Source organism: Linepithema humile, chromosome 1, assembly GCF_040581485.1.
Source record: "Linepithema humile isolate Giens D197 chromosome 1, Lhum_UNIL_v1.0, whole genome shotgun sequence".
NCBI classification, from domain to species: Eukaryota; Metazoa; Arthropoda; class Insecta; order Hymenoptera; family Formicidae; genus Linepithema; species Linepithema humile.
The window spans coordinates 11464100-11486350 of record NC_090128.1 but is presented as its reverse complement, the minus strand read 5'-3'; the positions used below and the strand labels follow the sequence as shown (position 1 = coordinate 11486350).

General features: G+C 39.4%; 1 protein-coding gene across 1 annotated transcript in view; it reads left to right on the top strand.

Moving 5' to 3' along the window:
- Positions 1 to 22251, top strand: part of LOC105672005 (deoxynucleoside kinase-like) — a 159057-nt gene that overhangs the window by 96819 nt on the left and 39987 nt on the right. The window contains exon 5 of the mRNA XM_012366655.2: positions 12473 to 12637. The gene's annotated coding sequence lies outside the window, so the exon portion shown is untranslated. The remainder of the gene's footprint in view (positions 1 to 12472; positions 12638 to 22251) is intronic.

The window sequence follows — 22251 nt, the reverse complement described above, 5'->3', positions numbered from 1 at the left end:
TCAGCCATCTCTCTGCTCACACGAGACGACGCGATGTTAAATAATTCAATGTGTCTACAAATTGTCACATTAACTCTTAAACGAATTTTGTGAGAGATATAGAGTTGACAGCGAAATTTTTTATGAAACATATTGAAGTTAAAACGGAAAATTATTTATGGAAAATATGATTGATCAGCTGAAAATAATATATAAGCGTTAACTATCATCGTACAATCATGTATTAAGAAATTAATGTTTTCTCTTATAATATATAAATATATATATGTATCAACTAAATATTATTTTCAGCTGATTCATCATATTTTCTATAAATAATTTTTAGTCGAATTAATGGTGAAATTTATTTAGCTTTTGTTTTTGCAACTTTTTTAACCCTTGGTTTTATTTGAAGCGTTATGTACAATAGTGTGTATGATTAAACAATACTAAAAATGTTACCGATAAAAATCGAATGTTACATCAGTTAAGAATCTCTGAATTACAAGCGAGAAAACCAACGAATTAAATTTTACCTAAATATTTTAGATATTTAAATCTTGTGATGGAAAAATACAATCTGTTTCTCTTTTATGTATCATATTTTTAGATAGGAAATTTTATATACATTTTTTAACAAAGAGATTGTTTTTGTATATATTGGTTAAAACCAAAGTATATTTTTATTACAGGCAATGTTTGAAATATTTTTCGAACAATATATTATTTCACAAACATCGCGATTATTATTATTTTGCAATAATATAATTTATTATCTACAATAATATGTAAAGGTTTCCGCATATGTTTATTAATATTTCCATTGCAATGTTAAATTTAATAACGCGATACATATCAGTTTTTTTTATACATTATATTTATAAAAACAAACAATATTTTTTACAATCTAGATTATTCTAAAATTTTTTTATTTACAGTTTATTAATATAACATTTTATTTGAGAATATATAATAATACAGAAAATACGTAATATTTTAGTGTTACATATAATTAATCTAATAGTATAAAATTACTTACGTAATTAAATAAATGTGCGGTGCTTGATAAATAAGAATCTAAATATAAATAAGTAACTACGTTTGCTTATATTGTTATTATAACAGCAATTGTATGAGAAGTGGAGGATATTACATGATATTATTATTTTATCCAATTTCGAAACTTTTACTCTCCACCGCTCGAAAGACGAAGAATGTATAATGAGAAACCGCCACCTCTACGAAAGTGAAATTCTCGCACGTTCGTGGTGCTGGCGTTTATTACACACTTTCCAACCATTAATCACGCGTGATCGACAGAGACTAATACAGCCATTTAGCTGACGGTTAGTTACGCTTGGAAAAGCCCACGATCCAAAAGTTAACTCGTACCCTGAAACGTGTCTTATCGATTACATAAATGACTAAAAAATGCAAACAGGTCAAATTGCGATTTTGAAACTGTGACCTTATGTTTTGTTTAATTTTGGCCTGGCATCGAAGAGAAACAATATTTCATTATTTACTGTATCCATTTTATGGATATTAAAACTTGCCTCGCATTTTAACTGTATGCACAAGAGTAACAAAATAAATTTCTGTTTAATTCACATCCATGGAAATGTTTGGAGTATTTAACAAGTCTATTTACTCGATGAAATAAAGCAGGGGCATATTATTGCGACGTATTATTTAACAAATAAACTCACGCTTTATAAATAAAATGCTCTGTTGATCAATATATATACTATGCACATGTTGCATCTTTATAAAAAGCACATATATATTATAGTTCTGAGTAATTAATTTCAAGGTTCTCTTTTTTGCATTAAAGTTTGGCGTAGTTTCATCATTAATACGTGCCTCCTGGTCTTTGTCTGGGGATTAAGTGCACGGTCGTGATTAGCAACTGCAAAGTAAACATCGTGGAGTAAGATAAGAGCGTCTGCATGTTGCTATCATATTCAGCTCTGATCACAGCACAATAATCACGCTCGCTCTCTCGTAGTCAGTGCACTCTGGGAAATATTGTATATAATTTATTGAAAACATTGAAAAGTAGTTATATTAAATATCTTTAGTAACTAATTATAAAATTCTAAAATCTTAAAGGATATTACTTGAAATTAAATAGAGCAAGATATATTTTGTTTTAAACTTTGGCAAAAATAAACTTTATATTTTTTTTATTTCCTAATTTGCTTATCAATTATTGTTACGCAAAGGCTGTATAAAAATTTGATTTAAATTTATTAACAGAATCTAGTTAACGTTTAGCTATAAATTTATCATTAGTTAGGAGATTGATGCATCTTGCAACGGATGATGTAAACTGAGAATATAGAAGCGAGCGTTACAAGTGAAATGGTCGTCTCCTTCACGAGTTATGAATCAACGACAGCGTACGAATATGTATGATAGACGCGATGTGTGCGAGATGGCGGACGTAAACGCAATTACGACGACGTTTCTCGCGAAATCAACCCGCGGAAAATATGACAGTTAATCAAACTAATGGCCATTTCTGCCGTCGGTGCTCTCACAGTTGGGGATACTCACGTGTCCGTTCCCGGACGCGGCGAAATTGAAAATCGCACTCCGCTTGATTACCGAACTAATAATTGACGATATGGGCGAACGAGACTCCGGCTGGTACTTTAACCTGATTTCCGTGATTTTCTCGTTTCAACACGCTCGCTTAGACTGTAAATATGTTGGACGGGACTGGCGGAGATCCGAGCCTTCACGAAATAATGGCCCGAAGGCATTGACCATCGCCTTTTGTTCAGCCTTGAATCGCTGATGGCAAATATTTACTTATTTTTGATAAGATAAAATCATCTTGTAATATAGAAATTTGATTTTCTGAAAAGTAAAATAAGAATATTTTGCAAGATATTAGATCAATCTTTGTCAAATGTTATATTTTCAAAATATGTAGTAGATCGATTTTGATTGCGACGGATAGTACTGTGCGATTTTGATAGATCTATTAATAAATATCACAAATATTTATCTCAATGATATTCGCGTCGCCATTCTCCACCGTTTATTGCAGAGGATAAACGTAGATATTATACTCGCTCTCTAGACCAGTATATTTGCAGACTTGCAGGAAATTGAGGTAGAATCAGACATGAATCATAATGAAACTTCTGATTTTCCTATTGTAGGTGACGTAATATTGTGCTCGTAAAGCTAAATTCTGTATATTTCGCGCGAGCAAAACTGAGCTCGTATCTGAAGATGACAAAAACGATAGAATATCTACTTCTCACGGCGGCATGGTATAAAACCTTGCGGATGTAACAACATTGCAGACGACTGCAACATACTATTCAACGCTAAATTCTTGTTTCTGAAAAGCCAATGGCAACAATAACAAAGTTCCCGTTGCTACGTAGCGTCATGAAAAGACTCGTGAAAGCGTTTACGAGACGTGACAATATTTGCAAAACGCGTGCGAATGCATCGCAGTGAATTTTACGAAAATATTTTCGCGAGAAGATCAACGCGCTCTCGCGAAAGTTTAAAGATGCTGCTCTCCTCGAACAAATCGCTGCGGGCGATTCGGCGCCGCGCTGAGTGAAAACATTTTCCGTTTATGCTGTCTTGCTCGTGCGAGACGGCAATGTGAGCAAAATCTGGAAAAATCAAAACATCGAGTATATACAATATATTGGAATACATGTATTGGGGGGAGGTATTGTATATATATATATATTGGGGGTGAACGATACGAAAATCTTCGGTAAGTAACGAGCGAGAGCCCACGCGCGGATTGGACGGACCGCCGCTGCGTGATCGCGGATTACGCCTTAATCCGGAAATACTGTCGTCGTTCGTTCGCTACGGCCGTCCATTTCGTCGCTCGTTCTCCAAATTGAAACGATTTTGCGCTCGCGAAACGCCGAGTGCTCTAGCCGCTCATTCATGAAACATCTTCCCGAGATTGTACGATCTTTGGTCCCGTTTATCTGGTAAAAGCGTTCGTTACTCTTCCTGCATACGGAGAAATAAGTGCACGCGTGTGTGCACGTTGATAGATGGTTGCCGAAATTGTGGATATTTTTTAAACAGTTTTTAATAACGCATTCAATTTTAGCAACACACATTACGATTTTTCATTCGTAATATAATCTGCATAATGAAATAAAGTTTAAAATCAAATAATACTTTGTTTCTAAAATGTTAGTTTAACATTTTATTAACATTAAATTTTGGTTTAAATTAAATGTACTTTTTAACTTTATGCATTTAAATAAAATTTACATATCTTTATAATTTGATTTTCATAATTATTTGCCGTTTTATAAATTTAACGTATTTAAAAGATCAATTCTCTCGAAACTCAGTTGCTATGTATTTCTTTTATATATTTTTCACGTGCGGTAACAGAATTTTAAATTGCCTGGTTTTGCTGAATTTAGAATGCGAAAGATTTACAGTTACGAAAACGCTTCGTGAGTACAGTGACTGTTCGTTAGAAATATTATGCGCCGAATGATTTCCTCCGTGGCATGTTATTTGGTATATTGCGACAGAATAGGTGCACAAAGGTGGGATGCCAAGTTGGTATCCTTTGATCTCTGCAGGGTTAGCTTTGGCGAGCTTGCATTATGCAGACACGATCCTTCGTTTCAAAGCGTGCAGGAGAATGACATTAGAATGTCGAGCCCGAAACGTTGGAAACGCTAAAACTATAATCTTGACGCGCAATAAGCTTCATTGTCTTTCAGTGCACAGTAGAGAATCATTTATGATTTGTATGCTGCTTCGCGGACATTAGAATAGAACCTTCTTAACTATTTGTACGTCGTTAAATGAGACTAAAGCGAAATAAGAACATTCTGTATTCGTCACTTACTCTAAAATATTACAATATTAATGAAATGTTCAATTTTTATTGTTTCTCGATATGACGCTGCTTATTATCGCATATGTTGTCAGAAATAATTATAATCCGATATCTTGATTTTTGAAGAGAAAAAAGTTTCATGCGAGCGCGCTAATAAATACGTCCAACGAGACTCACGGGACGACGATTCCGCTATTTAACGTTTTCTCGCGAAAAGAAACCGACGCCGTCGAGGTTAAAGTTGGTCGCGCGCTCGGTGTTTTCCAACTTCTTCTTTCCTCTTTTAAACGATGCAGAACGCAGTATGTGGGGGTCTTTCGGGATGCTCGAAGGTGGAAAATAATCCGGCACGAAGCTGCCAACGGCGCGCGAGCGGGGGAGGCGGTAACTGGTAGAAGAAAAGAGGAAACCGACATGAAATCTTTCACAAGCTCCTTGTGCGTCTTTTTCCATCTCTCCGTTTTCTCTCCCGCCGTCTCTCTCTCCCTATATCGCGCAGCCTTTCTCCGCTTCTTTTCGTCTTTCTCTCCCATCTTCTTCCATCTCGCACTCTTTAGCTTGCATTCGTCTCCCAACCCTCTCGACGACTGCAACCCTCGTTTAGCACGTTCCAGATTTTAGCTCTAAGTAGAAGGCGCTCGCTCGGGGGTTTTACGTTGCGTCGGTCGGTAGTCGAAGCGTCAAATAACTTTTGTTTCTGCATTCCACGATACGCAATTTCTACGCAACAACGCTCATTACGTATGTATTTCGTCAATTGCCAAATTGCGGAATCGTAATCGGTTTACGCCATAAGCGGCTTGATCACTAACCGATACTGTTTGATCGAGATTCTATCACGTGTAATTATGCATTTACACTAATCGCGGATATAGGATGGATCAGAGTATTAGAGGACGAGCTATCGAATTACGGCTATCATCGAATTAAGGATATTGTCCGATAATTTTCCCTTAATGCAAAATACCCAAAACTTTGATTACACGCATAAGTACTTGATTTTTATCTTCGGTTTGCCATGAAATATCTGTATACGATTTCGTAGATTTTTCCACGACTTTGCCGGCGATCGATATTACACGAAATCTCCACTCCGCGATTTATATGGAGAAGTTGAATCATCGAGAAGGAACTTCATAGATTTTAGTAATTACGATCGTCGGGATTGTCGGACTTGGAATATAAACCACGTCAGCTTCAGTTCTCGCTATCGTTAGTAATGCGAAAGCGACCCAACTGTAGCGGTTCGATTGAAAATTTACGACAACGGATAAATGGTCTTCATAGATTTCTTCATTTCCATTCGAAGTCATGCATAGATTAGAGATGCCGAAGACAATTGCAAATATGAAGTGGCTAACGGACTATAAAATAATTATCGGTTACTTGGATTTCAATAAATTATGCTCTAATTATTATTTATTAAAACGAAATCCGTTCGCACAAAAATGATCTGCTAAAACAATCCATTTATTCGCCTCGATTATTGTTTATTGGAACAAAATCCGCTTAAACAAAAATTATTTATTGAAACCAAATCCGTTTATCCGTTTTGAAATCCGATGAGGTGTCGCGTCGCTGGATAGCGCAAATAAAAATTCGCCACGATCCGGCGATGTTCTCCGTCATCGAGTTCGAGAAAGAAGCATCGCAATGTACCCCCGCGACACATGAGGAGACAAACTGCCGTCGTGTAAGTTATGAAAATGAAATTTCCAGGCCCGAGTGCGACCGCCCGTTCCGCAGGGTCGATGTGAAAGTGATTTTGAAGTCGGTCTCGCTCGCACAGAAGTCTACTCGAGCAGATGGCGGGAACATTTTTCGTTATCTACTCATACTCGAATGCCTCCTTCGTATTCTTCCGCTCCCTTTTCAGACCCCTCTCCCTTTCCCCTTTTTCTTCTTTCATCTGCCCTCGCTTTTGGTCATACACGTATGTGCGACAACATTGAGAAAGATTTCGCTCACGTACTTTAGAATTGCAGGATCATCGCACGAATATTAAATGTCAAATATGCATTTAAGATGAAGAGGCAAGCGTTTGGATTCATCTTCCACTTGAAGGATCTAGCTCAGCGCTAAATAAATACTGGAATAAATGCATCAATGACTAGTTGAAAGCAAATAATTGCATATTGATATCTTTTTTATTAAATAAAATATGCATATTGACAAAATATTTGAAAATTGCAAAATTGTAAAATAATACAGTGATTGAAGAATAAATTTACGGTGCGAATCAAAGTCCTATGAATTCTGAATGCTTTTAGTAATTAATATTGATTGTAAATGCTAGAGAAGGATAGATTCGTTATTCGAACTTCGAAAACTCACTTGAAAACGAACAGGCAAGATATACATATTTGTTTAAAGCATCTGCTCCAGTTTTGTGTTAGATTAGCATGCGGCCACGTGCAAGACGTGCATTGCCTCCGAAAGGAATATCGTCGATAGCGCCGCATATTATTGCCGAGGATAGAGATGTGTAAGCGGGAAAGGATCGATATTAGACACGGGCGCGGGTGTAAAAGCAGTCTCAGACTTGCACACCTGTTGGCACAGCGAGTTCCAGATGCGCGGAATATCAATTAGTGGGTTAAGGATGATCTTGAGTTATGAATATTTCAGAGGTACTGCTCGCGCGCGCACGCGCGCGCACAACGCCGATGTGGGGTCGTGTCTCTCTAACGTAAACCCGCAGGTATTTCGTATAAATTCACGAATAGATCTGCCGTCGTGTTGCATTTAAATTCAAGCGCTCCGCTTTTCTTCCGACAAAAAAATTTGCATCCACCGATGTAATGCGTTCGATCGCGCCCGTTCGACGTGCGCGACGACCCGCGGGAGCGTTCGCCACGAGACTGCGGATCGGCGAAAAACATTTTTCGACGAGGATTTATGCATTCGTATAAGAAAATCGCGCAAACAACGTATATATGAAGAATGACGATAAACGTTTACCATACATTATATGCAAGTTGTAATAAGCCATAAAATATTCTGCTGTAATAGTATGCTATATGCGTCGAGCTATATATAATATATATGCAATTATCGCAGAACTGTCGTATAAAAGCTATCGTAAAATTTGAGATAATTAGAAATTAATAACTTAATGAGTTCCAGAAATAGTAAATCTAGTAAATTTGAAAATATGTAATTTAAAATATAATTAAGAATTTTTCTTATTGCAAAATCTTTGCATTATTAATTAAGATTTTCAATTATTTTTTTATTATAAAAGAAAATAACTTAATCAAATTTGAAAATTTATAGTTGCAAGAAAATTTCATACTTCTGGCACACTATATGTATTATACGACGAGTTGTTGGAAAATAAAAAGGGAAAAAAGCTCCGGCAGAAAACAGTGCCACCAAGAATCGCATTGTTTACGTCGCGGCGTGGAAATTCCTTGTCTTTCGAGATTCTCACATTCTCTCAGGGAATCCCGGCGAAAGGGCTGCAAGAATCTCAACTGGGTGAAGTCGGTTAGCCACGTCCCGCGAAGGCCCTTTCGTTTTTCTTATGCTCACTTTTTAGCCAGCCGTGGTTGAAAGGGATACGCGACGGCGGCTTGCCTCGCCGCGAAAAATAGGAGCATCGCACCCCGGGGAGTCGTGCATCTGTTTCCCACTTTGCATAATATTCCCCCGTCGGCCACCGACGATTTCCTCGCTTACCATTCCGGCCGTCTATCTTTCACTTGCGCTCCCTTCACGCAACGGAACGTCTCTCAGCGAGACGGTCAGCTGCCTCGTTGATCGTCGATGGGACGATTTCATGTCCCTTCGGCAAATGACATTTCTGCTGCCCTGGCATTTAACAAAAAAACCTTAATAAACGATGATAAAATCAATAAAATTTTCGAGCCTTAATTTCAATAGGCGATAATATTTGCGTAAATCCAACGACATATTTAGAAATCTGTGTATTTTTTACAATAATAATTAAAGTCAATATTATTCGGCGATATTTTTCTTTTTCAGTTGTCCAATATTAAAAAAAAAAAAAAAAAAAAAAAAACATGCTGTATATCAAGTAGGTGTTGTGAAGTATAAACCCCAGTGGTCGGCCGTGTGTTGTAAAAGCAATGCGATAGTACTGAAAAACGGCACCTGTACAGTCTGGCTGTAAATTTTCGAAGTTAACCCGAAACTATTTTGTGCAGACCGGCATAGCGAGAATTTTTTTTACCGCTGAACTGCAACGATAACTTAAAAGTGACGATTTTTGACTCGCGTCACTTGCCGAGCGAACGAGTGAGCGGTTGTATGCGCAGGCTTAGCGGAATTTAATGGATTTTGCCGTGTACACACGTGGGTCATAAATGGGAGCCGATTTATTGCTGCTTCGAGATTAGATTCGCTTCGGATGAGCTTTATCGCTATTGTTTTACGACTTTTCTCCACGATGTCACAGTATGTCGTGCGGATCGGACTACTGTATGAAATGATTTATGCGCGAATGAGTGGCGTGCGAATTTTGGCGCGGCTATAAAATGCATACGAGGTCTATTTGTGCATTTTGCGACACGTCGGTAACAACATTCATTATCTTTTGTATCGCACAAATACGATGACAATGCTTATTTTCCCTTGTTTGTTATCATGAACGCAAGAAAGGAGCTTTAATTGTCAAATGCGCATGAACCTGTATTCTCTCGATTTTGACGTGAGTGAATATTTATTACATGAATATTAACGTATTACATAATAATGTAAAGTTTGCCAAAAATCACGTGTGCAATTTCAAAATATATATGTGTAACATGTAATACATATAAAAATTGAAACTTTTATCGAAAATTATCGTTTTGTAAAAAAGCGACAGAGTTAAGTGAGTCGTTCCAGCGGTTTAACTGAGAAAAGAAAAATCACGAAGATATGCGCATTAAGCATACATCAAGATTTTTAGTTCACTTATTCATTCCGCTACAGCGGAAGCTACGATCCGATGTGAAAAATGTCCCACCATATCCATACCGCGGTGCAAACCTTTTGCCCTTCGTCCATATTTCCCGCGTCGTGTAAAGCACGGTGTAAAGAATCCCGCCGACAGATTCAGCGGAGTTCGATGGATGAAATAGTGTGCATCCGGCGGCGCGCGACGGCGGATTAAAACGAGATGTTTGTTCGATGCAAAAAGTCGGGACGACGCGCGCGAGATACGGGCTGCGGGGTCGCGGGATTAGCGATTTAGTGGGACGAATCGCGGAAAACGCAAACAAAGATGCGTGAGAGGGGCGCGGCGGAAATGCGAAAAGCTGCTCAAGCGTGTTGTTGGTGAGGAAAAAAATCTGACAGCGAAGATACTTTACGAGCTGATCCACGCGCACGGTCGGTCGGCTGCAGCGTGTAAACTCACCTCTGAATATACGGGATGTCCGGCTACTTTATGTCACAACTTTGTAATCTTAGTTCCAAAGTGATATCGAGTTAAAAATGTTACGTAAACACGGATTCAATGCTTACAACAATGTGACATGTCCACCTTCAGCGGACGTAAAAATACAACGACGTGCCTTGACGGACAGATCAATTGCTGTTTTCTTCAATTTTGCTCTTTCGTTTCAAACCATCATACTTTTTATCTACAATATGTTTGTAAATATCTATCACTTCTTTATTTTATTTAGAACTGCAGAATATTTTCTCATGTATTTTCTCTGTATAGAGATCTGCAAAACTTGACTGATCGACATATCATCTGATTAAATATTATCGGATATTATCTGATTCAAACATTTTTGAGATCCGCTACTATAAAACAAAGGTGCAAAGCTTGGAATTGTAACTGTTACTTGTTAATGCAAGCTTTCTCTGATTCTCGCATAGTCCGCATAGTTTCTAAAAATACCGTGCTTGCGGTAAAACTCCCACAGTTCCGTAAAATAAGTCTAGTGTCTTTATTTCGAAATTCCTCTGATAACTGAAATTTCACAAGTCGACTTAATAGAAAGAAAAGCACATGGACCACTGCTCTCTTATCCGACAGGTAGATAACGTTTTAGGACGTGAGAATCACGAGGCGAAATCTCTCTATTGGGTTAACACGGCATCTCCTAAAATATGCATTCGACGGCACATTCTGCTAAAGTAGGTTGAGCCAACGGTAGTGTTGAGAAAATAGGATAACGAGAAGACAAAATGGTCTTATGGCCAGAAAATTTCTCAGCGATATCTCTTCTCAAATAGACAACGATTGACATAGTCAGGATCAAAATTAGCAAGATTAGCAACTCTATAATAAACAGCGAAATTTATTAAGTGAATTTAAAATTAAACATTATGATGAAAGATAAAGGAAATTTTATGGAATTTAACGTAAACAAGAAAATAGTTCAAATATTTACGAATTCTAAATGTAAATAAGAGTAAATTTATATTTTGTTAATAAGTCTTAAAGGAGATGCATTTTCGAGTGAAACAGATAACAGCGCGAAGTTTTTATCAAAATAAATTTTTTTAAAGAATAGGCGATGGAGGAAGATCGCGGAGTGGTGTCCTGGCGCTCTAAAAGGTCGAATCCCGGGGGCTATAACCCATTCAGCTCGATGGTTAAGGCAGCTCCGGGTATAGTTATGAAGAAGTTCCCGTGCGCCGTCTTGTCGTCTTGAAGTCTCGAGTTTTACTCTCCGCTCGTCTTACGTACGGTGTAATCGTATTACATTCATTCCGCGCCGCGTCTGAAATATGCTGTCGGTCGCGAATTTAAAGTTACAAATGGAGATCTCCGGACACCGCAGCCGAGGATAGCGACAGGAACAAAGGGCGGCGATCTCGTTAAACTCTTCTCAGTGGATTCACGGCGGCAAGGAAACTTTTCCGGCGCGAAGAAAAATTTTGCGTTTCCCTCGCTGTCCTTTTTACAAGAAACTCGTTCAAACTATTTCTCTCCGATTTCCATTATCTTCGGATATCCTAAAATAGCTTAACGTAGAGAAAGAGGGAGAATTTTTTTTATACACATTGTTGCAAACCCCAGAAATCTAAGTATCGCGATTCATTTGTGTATATCGAAATAATTTTATTAAGTTAGCTTAGAAGAATTACCGCAATCTTTAAATTGCGAACAATGAAACATGTATAAAAAAAAAGACAATTTCAGCGAATTGAACATTTCTTTTCAATATTCTCACATTTTTTCGCTGGTCTTTGCCTAATTTATTTGTCTCTTTGTTTGCGCAAACAAAACAAAGAGTCTGTTTGATCGCTTTTCCTAAGTTTATCGTTGAACATTCTTCCGCATAGCCTACGGACGCTAAATATAGTTATTCAAAATGGTTCTCGATAAACCGGGACGTTCGATCTGTACACAAAGCACTGACGTTGTCAATAAATTTTCTGTGTACACAATTGCATCTAGTCTTCGGAAAAAAATACTCAACGTCGATACTCAATGTCAGATTGACAGGCTGCTTTTTTTTTAACGTAAAAACGATGTTTTATTAGAAAAATTATTTATAATTTTTTTATATTTTTGATTGTATATTTTGCTCGAAAAATATAGTATCGCTTTATAAAATCGTGCGTGCACAATAGACAATAGTTTATATTTCTTAATCATTTTTTTAAATTTTTTATTTTTGCGCAACACTCATTTATTAACTTTCCATAACTACTTTATGTTCGTAGATTCTCTCGAGTACGTCCTTCGAAGAACGACGGAATCTCTTCACTCTGTCGGACTCGAGAAGATGTGTTCTCGCTGAAGAAAGTAGTTACTACAATCGCTAGTTACCATACATTCGAGCATCCTTGGACAGCGCTGGGATGAAGTTACCCTCGTTCGCTCATAAGGTAAGTTTCAAGACATTGAGTTACAAACTATGGTACGCCCTTGGCAAGCAAAGTTCAATTGGATAGCTCCGGTGAGTAATCGACGGTATCGATGGTGCCCCGGATCACAGAGCGGGAAGCGCATGTTAGACAATCTCGACACGAGTAACATGACGTTTCTCGGTAACTTATCCCCTGTATCGACATGCACGGTTCAATCTGAATAGGCTTACCCCCCGCTGCCTTCCCCTTGCGATTAATGATCCGATCAATGTCGATGAGAGTTTGCGTGTCTCTCAAGGAGAATCTTGGAACTTTAGTGCGAAATTACGGCTAATCTGATCGGCATTCTCTCTGATAGGTATCTTTTTTCATTGACGTCGTATCTCGTCCTTTATATAAGTATCCTTGGAAAGTTTATCTCAAGACGAGATAAAAACCCACCCTGTCACAAATTGTTCGAATTTCTAGCATGACCGTTTATTTTGGATCTTTTTCAAGCAAATTGAAAAGCTCTGCATCATTTTCTCGCGCGTATTTTTCGGAACGCGACTCGGCACGCGTTTTAGAAGCCGTGTGTTTTTTGCGTGGGCGCACGTAACGTCGTGATATCGTTGGAGGAGCGACGCGGATAACGGCGGAACGGATAAAAACTTTATTACGAGGCGGCGTGGTCCGTAAACGTTTTGCGGCTTACACGTGCACGCTGCGCCGCCACGCCGCCTGAACGCGAATGTACGATTAATTAAATTGCATTTTGCCCGCGGATTTCGCGTCGGTGGCGCGTGACCCGATTGCGGAATGTCGTCTCGACAAAGTTCTCGATGGCAAACAATTAGTCGCATCGATCTGCACGCGGCGAGGACAAACGAGGCGCGACGTAATCGCAGGCGAGATAAGATTTTTGAGCAGTTTTGCGCAAACACGTTGGCAAGGACTGTATACACATTTGAGTACGCGCACGGTATAACAATCGAGTATCCCCGTACCTCCTAAAACGTCGAAAAATATCTCTAAGTATTTCCGTTTTGAATCAAAATTAAAATATATACACAGAACAAAAATTTTCTTCTTGGAAAATAGTAATTTTCGGATGTGCATTAAAATTTATATAATATTAGCTGCATAATTTCAGAAACATTATTATTTTAATAGTTTTGTTAGGTAACGGATTATATAAGAAATGTTTATTTTAAAAAGATAACACGCTGGGTAAATGTATAGTGTACACAAATGATGCCCGGATCGACAGTTGATTGTTTTATAAACAATTAAATAACCGCTGTTGTACATTTGGTAAATTTAATAATAGTTTACGTGTGTATCTATGACGTATCGGGAGGAAGACTAAACAATTTAAATCGTTTATAGTACAAGTTAATCCTGCGGAAACACGGCCGCGTCGGAACGCATTATCACGAAACGTATGCTGACGCAAAACGCGCGGGCGTTTATGGGATCAAGTGGTGTAATCAATTTACACCAATTTCATTATCGTCCGCTACTCGGCGGTAAATTAATTATTTGCGATACTGATTTAATTGGGCCACGATAAAATCGCCGATTAATTTATGCGCGCGAATACTTGGCGCACGCCTGCGCCGCAATCTCCCGGTAAAATCGTTTTACGCGAGAGAAAACGGACGCGTTTTATGGATCTCGTACGAAATTCGCAAAGGTACACACGGCTGTTAGTTCGAGAACGTTATACTTCCCGCTGGGAAATCGGTAAAGTGGCGCGTTTTCACAAAGTTAAAACGAAAACTTTTTATGCCAAATGAACAAGGTTATTCGTTTGAAGATAAAACGCGTTGCCGTTAATAAGTTTCACTTCCGATTTAACACTTTGTTTCCTACGAATACGCTTCACGGACTGACACAACAGCTGAAATCAGCCGCGGTATCAAACAGTGGCGATTAGCATTAAAATAGAGGCGTTGAATTGAGGCGAGAATACGCTCCGTAATCGCAAAGGACACGCCGCTGTGCAATAACGTCGTCTGCTCGGCTGAAATTGAAACAAGAAGGAAGCCGGCGGAGAGAAAGAGAAATGCCGTTCTAGCTACTGTCGTGTTACGGCCGATTTTACATGCCAAACGCAAAGAAAGAGAAAGAGAGAAGGAGAAAGAGAGAGTGAAGAACGCCCGTAGTAAATACGCGAGTAACGGCTTTATGGCCGGGAACATCTTCTGTCCGCTGTGAAATGTTGCTCGGTGCGGAGTCACGTTTCGGAGTACCTTTTTGGTTCCGGATATACGTTGCCAGCTGCACTTCGGGACCACTTTATGTGGCGCGATTCATCATAATGCTCTTCCCCTTCCTCGAACGGTGTCTTTATCGGACGGGCGCGCATATACACTGTAGATATGATTCCTCGTCATCTTTCTTCACGCATGGCCGTACGCGCTAAAGTTACTCTCGTCTGCGATTCAAAATAGACGCGATATATCAGTTATCTTTCTTCCGAAGAAACTTGAAAAATATCAGAGTCAAGAGTAAGCGGACCGAGCAGAAACATGTTTCCGAAGTGCAAACGAATCGAGAAATTGCATCTTTTTTTCTTCAATAAAATATTATTTTTATTAGCAATACTATCTTTTCAGTTATTCACAATTAACAAACATGGATTAAAAGTGTAATTATTAATAAGGTGTTAAAACATTTCAAGACAAAGAATAAACATTTATACATTGTATATATTATAAATTTTTATTATAATTATAATGATAAAAAATTCTATTTGTGTTTGCATTTAAACTGAAATAATTTACTCGAAATAATGAAAGCGTGCTGCTCATTACCGAACGATTGCAGGCAAGCTTCATTCCATTGTACTTTCCAGCAATATTGGATGAAGTAGATTAATTATTTCAAAACAATGGTGCATGGCCCAGAGTGTTGTAACAAATTTAAATCGCTGCTAATGACGTTTCTTCGTGAATAATTTCTATTTACGTACGTACGCAACTGCAAATTGTAGCGTGGTATTGGGTCGGTGCATCATTTACGAGCGGACGGTGAAATGACGAAAATTTCGATGACGCCAGCAGGCTTCGTGCAAACTTTCGAGAATAAAAACCGCAATTTTTTTTAAATTTAAAATTGAAGCAGTTATATAAAAAATTCTAACCCAGTAGTTAGGTTTCGTTTAATAAAGTTCGTGCTTTCTATGAGACACGATGAAGCTCTGTTCAGTTGGAATTTTTGATAAGACAGAAAATATCGCGGTAACAATTAAAGAACTTATCAATTGTTATTCAATGCATTTTCTCAATCAGTTGCCGTCGTGAATTGTCAGGTCACGCTTGAAAAACGGGCATCAGAAATGCTCTAATGGTGTAATGTCATTTCGTGGCTTGGGATTAAACGCGTGTGTTCCATATCCGGTTATACAAAGCTGATTTCATAAAACTGATTTCATTTTATGCATCAATATTTAAATCATTTCCTCTCGCTTTAAATTTTCAAACAGAATGGTTACATTGCAATTCAAAGAACACGTTATTGAATTTTGACGCAAACATCACCCCGTATATTATTCTTCTCTCTATTTCCGTGTTCAGAAATAACTGCTCCTGGGCCGCGTTATTGATTTACTTTACGTAATACGCCTCCTTGACCGTTCGTAAAATTCAGACTTACGCTCCAATTTCTTCCCTCTCATAACACGTTCCCTCGGGACTCCATTCTACCCCCCGAGGTCATCACATTTTTCTGACCCATCTTACTGTCACTTTGGGATCACGAAGATCTGCGTGAGCGACCCGGTGAGGCTAATGCGACCCGGCTGTATCGTGGAGAAGAGAGCGAGAGGATGGTTAATGGGCGGTGGAAAAACAAAAGGACGTCGGATGGAGCGCGACCGAGCGAGGTTGGTGCGCGCGGGTGGGAGCGCGAGCCCGTTCGTAAAACAAACCTTCGTCGCGCCGAGTGGTGGATGCTTTTAGCCGACGCGATGCAATGCGGCATAAAGAGCCGGGATTGAATTTCTCGTGACACGGCCGTTCCTGTTGTGCCTCTCGCGGCTGACAAAAGTGGAATTTAAAACCGCGGTCTATATTTTGACCTGAAATTCGACCGAGGAGGAGGGGGGGGGGGGTTGAAATGTCCGACAACTGAAGCCCGACAACCGTCCTCCCCTTTTCGCCGGAATCAAATGCCAATTGCAATGCCGAAGTGTGCGCAAATTGACCGAATTTGATTAGAAATCTCCGTGTATCCACCGTTATTGCTTCATTCCGCCTGTAGTGTTTTTAGAATATATACAGGAATTATCTGCTTGTGACAACCGCATCATCGGGCCGCGACGTTCCGAACGGCTCTTATTATCCTCATATCATCGCGCGCTAATTGGTATTCTCTGACGTGCGCGTAATTAGCACAATCCGAATTTGTTGTGGATTTTATAATTAACATGTCATTAGTTTTATAATTTCCCTTTGAAACGTCGTGTCGTGTATTAAATTAAATCCGCGTGACGCTGCAATTTCGAAGTGCGTATTGCAGGATATATCGAATCCACATACCGGGTGTCACCGAGGACACGGAAGAGAATCGATCGAAAACTTCGTGCTCCCCGTCACGTGCTGGATAAAGCTGTAATATAGAGCGGCGGGCATCTGTGTTTAGTTTTCCGGAGCGGTTTCCGCGTCGATTACAGACAAGACGAATCGGAGGCGTGACGCGGGACATTTGTTTATTCCCGCACGACATCTATTCTCGTTCCCGCCCGTCGCCGTCGCGCGTCGTGCGGCACGGCGGAATTTCAAATCAGTCCATTTGGACCCTCCGCGGTCCCCGGAGTGTCTCGCAGGAAGTGGCAAAGTTCAAACCCGTGTCCGACGGTATAACTAGTTTCCCTTTCGAAGATTGGATGACTTCTGCCCTCTTACCGAGGTCGTGCCGATAATCTTCTACGTTACCGATGACAATACTGAATACCGAAAACGGACACGTGACTTGACGTATTAATGAAAGACACGTGCGCTCCTGCAATCGTGACATTTCCGCTCGTAGCATTAAGGGGTTTATATGGTATCACAACAATTGTTGAGAAAAATCAAATATAATCTAGGCTGATATAAAATTGATTTTGCTTGTTTAAGTTTTCGCCATTTTTTATAAAATATATTGACTAAAATTTCATTTTATTTTCTATCCAGAATTTTTCTTTAATTTACGATTTTTAAAGCCTAGCGTTTCTTGTTCTTCGTGTACCATAACTCTCAGAATTCTCTTTCAGTAACAAACTGATATATTTCGACAAGTAGAGATTTTAATTATTCTAGACATACAAAAAGTAAGTTTTATGCGTGTTTGTGACAATGGAAATATAACAATTGACGTAAAATAAATTACTTCTTATTTATAGCATCAAAAATCGAACTTTTTGCAGAGATTGTTCCGATTTTATATCCGTATCTTTTATTCGCCGGTGCGGATAAGATCTCGTTTAATTTGTGAACGTCTCTCGGTATCTGATTCGACGTAAATTACGCGGGATCTGCGACTTATCCTATACTTAAATTGTTTCGAGCGTATTCGAATCGGCGACGTCGAATATATGCGGCGTACGTTTTCCGCTGGCAGTTTTATGGCCACGCGCCCGTCATTCGAAACCGCGGTGGCGATGGGTTGTTCTCGTATTTCAAGATGAAATAACCTTCCTGATCCATTTCCAGTTTTTAATGCGCCATAAAGGGGGAGCCCTTATCTGAAGTTTTTCCCTTTCACTATCGCGGCGTGTGTGGCGGGCGCAATGCGGGCGCCACGCTGGCAATAACAATCGCGCAAAGGGTTACTGCCTCCGCTATGTATACCCGATCGAAAATTTATTGTCGCCCGCCGCGGCACGGGACAATGCGCAAGCACACGGCAGATTAATCCGCCGAATTGAATAAACCTATCTATTCGACGTATCGCGTGTATCGAATTCTCGCAAATAGATCCGAAAGGTATGAAATGATTGTCAAGATTAAAACAGTTTATTTGTTTAGCAGACATCTTGCCTTGAACTTCAATTAATAGTAGAATTCAATCATTGTGAAACGCACGAGAAATCGAATTTTTAAATTAAGAAATTTGCTTGCATTAAATTTTTTCCTCGCTGGAAAACAAATCACCTAAATTTATAAAGAATTTCCAATAGTTGGAAGGAAAAATATGGATGCGGGAAGAAGGAACTTTGCAATCTTTTTGCGCGCTACGCCCTTCGGCGAGATTATGATCGATCGTTTGCCGATCGCTGTCGAACGGAAGTAACGCGACGTGCGCAATAATTTTAATGGCAAGCGTGGCGACGCAGCAACAAATTCCATTTGCTGACGGCGGTCGTAGCGTTGGGAAAACTTCCGTCGGTCGTGTGCCATTTCAGTTGAACGTCCATTTCGCGTTATTATGATGGCATCGGCTTCGATTTATACGCGCTAAAGCGATTCTCCGCACGCAACGGGCATGAACAAGTGCACGTCAATGAACGCGAAAAAGTTCGAAAAACCTCGCCGCCGCACAACAACAGCAGGTCACGATCGGGAAACGCCATATTTTTTCGAAATAGGTTTAAAATTGTAGATATTCAGCCTTATAAAATAATTCGGTATCTGAATATAGATGGATTCGAATTTTGCATTAAAATAGCGCGAAATTTCCAGCATATATAAAAGAAATTCGTTTTGCCACAGAATGCTTTATTCCAAAAATTTTTCGCGAAAAATATATCTCTCTTTTTTCGCGTTGGAATCGCTGAAAAAGAGGGATGCATATCGCAGTCTACTTTTTATTCAAGCTTTTGTTTAAATCTTTTATTCACATTTATAACGTAGGCAGATTTAGATGGCTGATGCGAGCCGTAATTCGTTTTTGATACACTTCCTGCACAGATTCCGGCTTTTTCTCTATTTGTGTGCGTAAATATCTCCTCAACGTTAATGCTAATGATTATCGTCAGCACGATAAATTATACTCGTACGATCATTTTATTCGTTTATATCCGAAAATGCGATGTGGGAGGGATTAAAAACAAAACAGCGTTCCCGCATCAGGCTGATTCAGTCGCGTATACGTCGTCGGGAATAACGAAATTCCCCGGCATGCCACGTGAAAATCATTCCTGACTTATTTCCGCCACGCGATTTCGCCTCTCCCCGGGGGAGCGCGCGGTAAATTTGATTCAGAATTATTTTCCACCTTCGTGCTGTGCACGGCCGTTGCTCGATCAACTGTTCGGACTTTTGTTTCAGCTACTTTCCGGTCGGTACTTTCGACGCGGCACTCCTCCGGGACTTACACGAACAAATTTGATTCAAAAGTACGGTTTGATATGTAGAGCTTTGTACGCGTGGTAATAGCACATTTAGGCTGATGCTTGGAATTCAGGTAGTTGAACGGTTCGGACAGTTGGATCTCAAAATGGAACGTCGAGTTTGTTGATATTAATTAAAACGCATATTGAATGTATTAAATTTAACATACATTGTTATAATCGAATTATATCCTAAAATTACATCTTTTAAACATCAATTTAAATACATTTTTTAAATTAACAAAACTGACAAAAATATTGTGGAACAAATTCAATTTTAATAACCGTTTTAAAAGAACAATATTGTACAGTAATTATACAGTAATTATTGTAGTAAAAAATCATAAATACGCTTTATGTTTGTTATAATACTTTACTCGAAATCCCCATCGAATATTGAAAATATTTGTGACGACAGATTCCGACTATTGTAATTTTCGGTATGGATATGAAAAATGCTTGGAACGACACGCGAACATTACGTAAATGATGTACCACCGCGCGTTCCACAATGCGTGCGTGTTGTACACGTGGCCAATGTTGGCACGTCGCTGCAGTAGCAGCAGCCCTCGAAGCCACATTAATTCCATTAAAACTTCGGCACTCTCGTTTGAAGTTATTAATGGCAGTTCCAGTTGGTTTTACGGCTTCGCCTCGATGCACCTTCTCGTCTTTTAACGCGAAGCTAACTCGTGATGCCGGGACGAAGTTGCATTCTATATAATTTTGTTTTTGATCTCGTGTCTTCCGTCAAAAATTCCGATATGCATTAGAAAAAAAAACGTCAATTGTTTGGAAAACATTGGAAATTAACTGGCATTTAATTCCCCTTTCGCTAATCTCTAATATTTATTTAGAAAAAAGTACGGATAATTATAATTATTTCTTGCACTGTTAATGATGGATCTACATTGAGATTTGAGGCGTAAATGAAATTGTCTCATTCACGCGACTGGCCTGATTTCGACGCAGTCAATGCCTAAGTAAACTACTGATGAAGTCGCGTGAAAGAGATAATGTCAATTGCACGCGATACCCTTGAATGCTCATCCATTTAGTGGTCTGATTTCGAGCCCCGGACAGCCGAGATTTACTGCGGTTTAATCCACTTGTCGGCGAATTAAATCTATCGGCGCTAGATAAGATTGTGCACCTCGTAGATCTTTTCATTTCTGTTGCTACCGGAGAGAAAGGTGAAGATCTCGAAAGGAAAATATGTGAGTTGTTTGGAAAATGTTGCCTATGAATCTCAATGAGATATAAGGTCACGTGGTATCGCGCGGGGGGAGGAGGAGGAGCAAAAAGTGGACATTTTATCAGTTTTGAATACGATATATTATAAAAATAATGACACAAACAACAAGAGTGCCATTAGCCGACATTGGTATTGTTATCTTTTCATCGATTATGCGCATTATATGCATCCTAGAACAAATCTGAAGAAGTAAACTCGAGTCCCGGCATCCTTCGGAAACGGGTCAACGACGACGACGAATTCTTTCCACGAATAACAGTACAAATGGAAAGACGGGATCGAAGGGGCGAGGCGAGACCGGCGGGGCGACCTATTTCAATCAATAATCCCTTCTTCTAACACGAAAGTGGGTTTTATACAACCGCCGCTGAGCGGCGAAAGTCAACTTCGTAATCCCTGAAAGAAGAGGCCGCCGAGCCGGTTCCGGATCGCCTCGGTAAATCTTCTTTGCTTCGGCGCATTCGAACAGAAATCCGCCCGGGCTCGGAAAAGTGAGAAAGGTCCACTCGATAAAGCTCGGGGACCGCAAGCTCGAATGAGAGAGAGGGAGAAAGCGAGAGAAAGTCATGGGACCTCGCCGTCCTCACCAGCAGCGCTGCGTCGTTCGACAAATCAGGCGACCCAGGGTGGCTTAATTTGAGCACCTTGACTCTCGCACCCGACTCGGTTACCGGATACAAGCACCGCTGTGTACACAAGGCCGGCCATTGACTTTTATAAACGATCTTCCGTGCCGATCTTCGTTACAGCTTCGATTTCGCGCAACCTACTTTCATGACGTGCAGTTAAAGCTCGCGCTCAGAAAAATTCTCTGATGATTGAAAAGTAGAAGCTTCAGATTCGAACATTTCAATTTCAACACTTGACACTTTGCATGTAGTAATTAGAAAAATAATATGTTAAGTGAAGCATGTTTCGTTCAAAAAAGAAATTTTGCTCGTTAAATGAAAGCATTTTCTTAGATATTGCGATAAACTATGCATTAGCAAAGTTTTAAAATATTATTATATGTCATATTATTGACGTTTCAATATGGTGCTGTATTTTAAAACATTTCAGTAGCATTACTTTCATCGAACA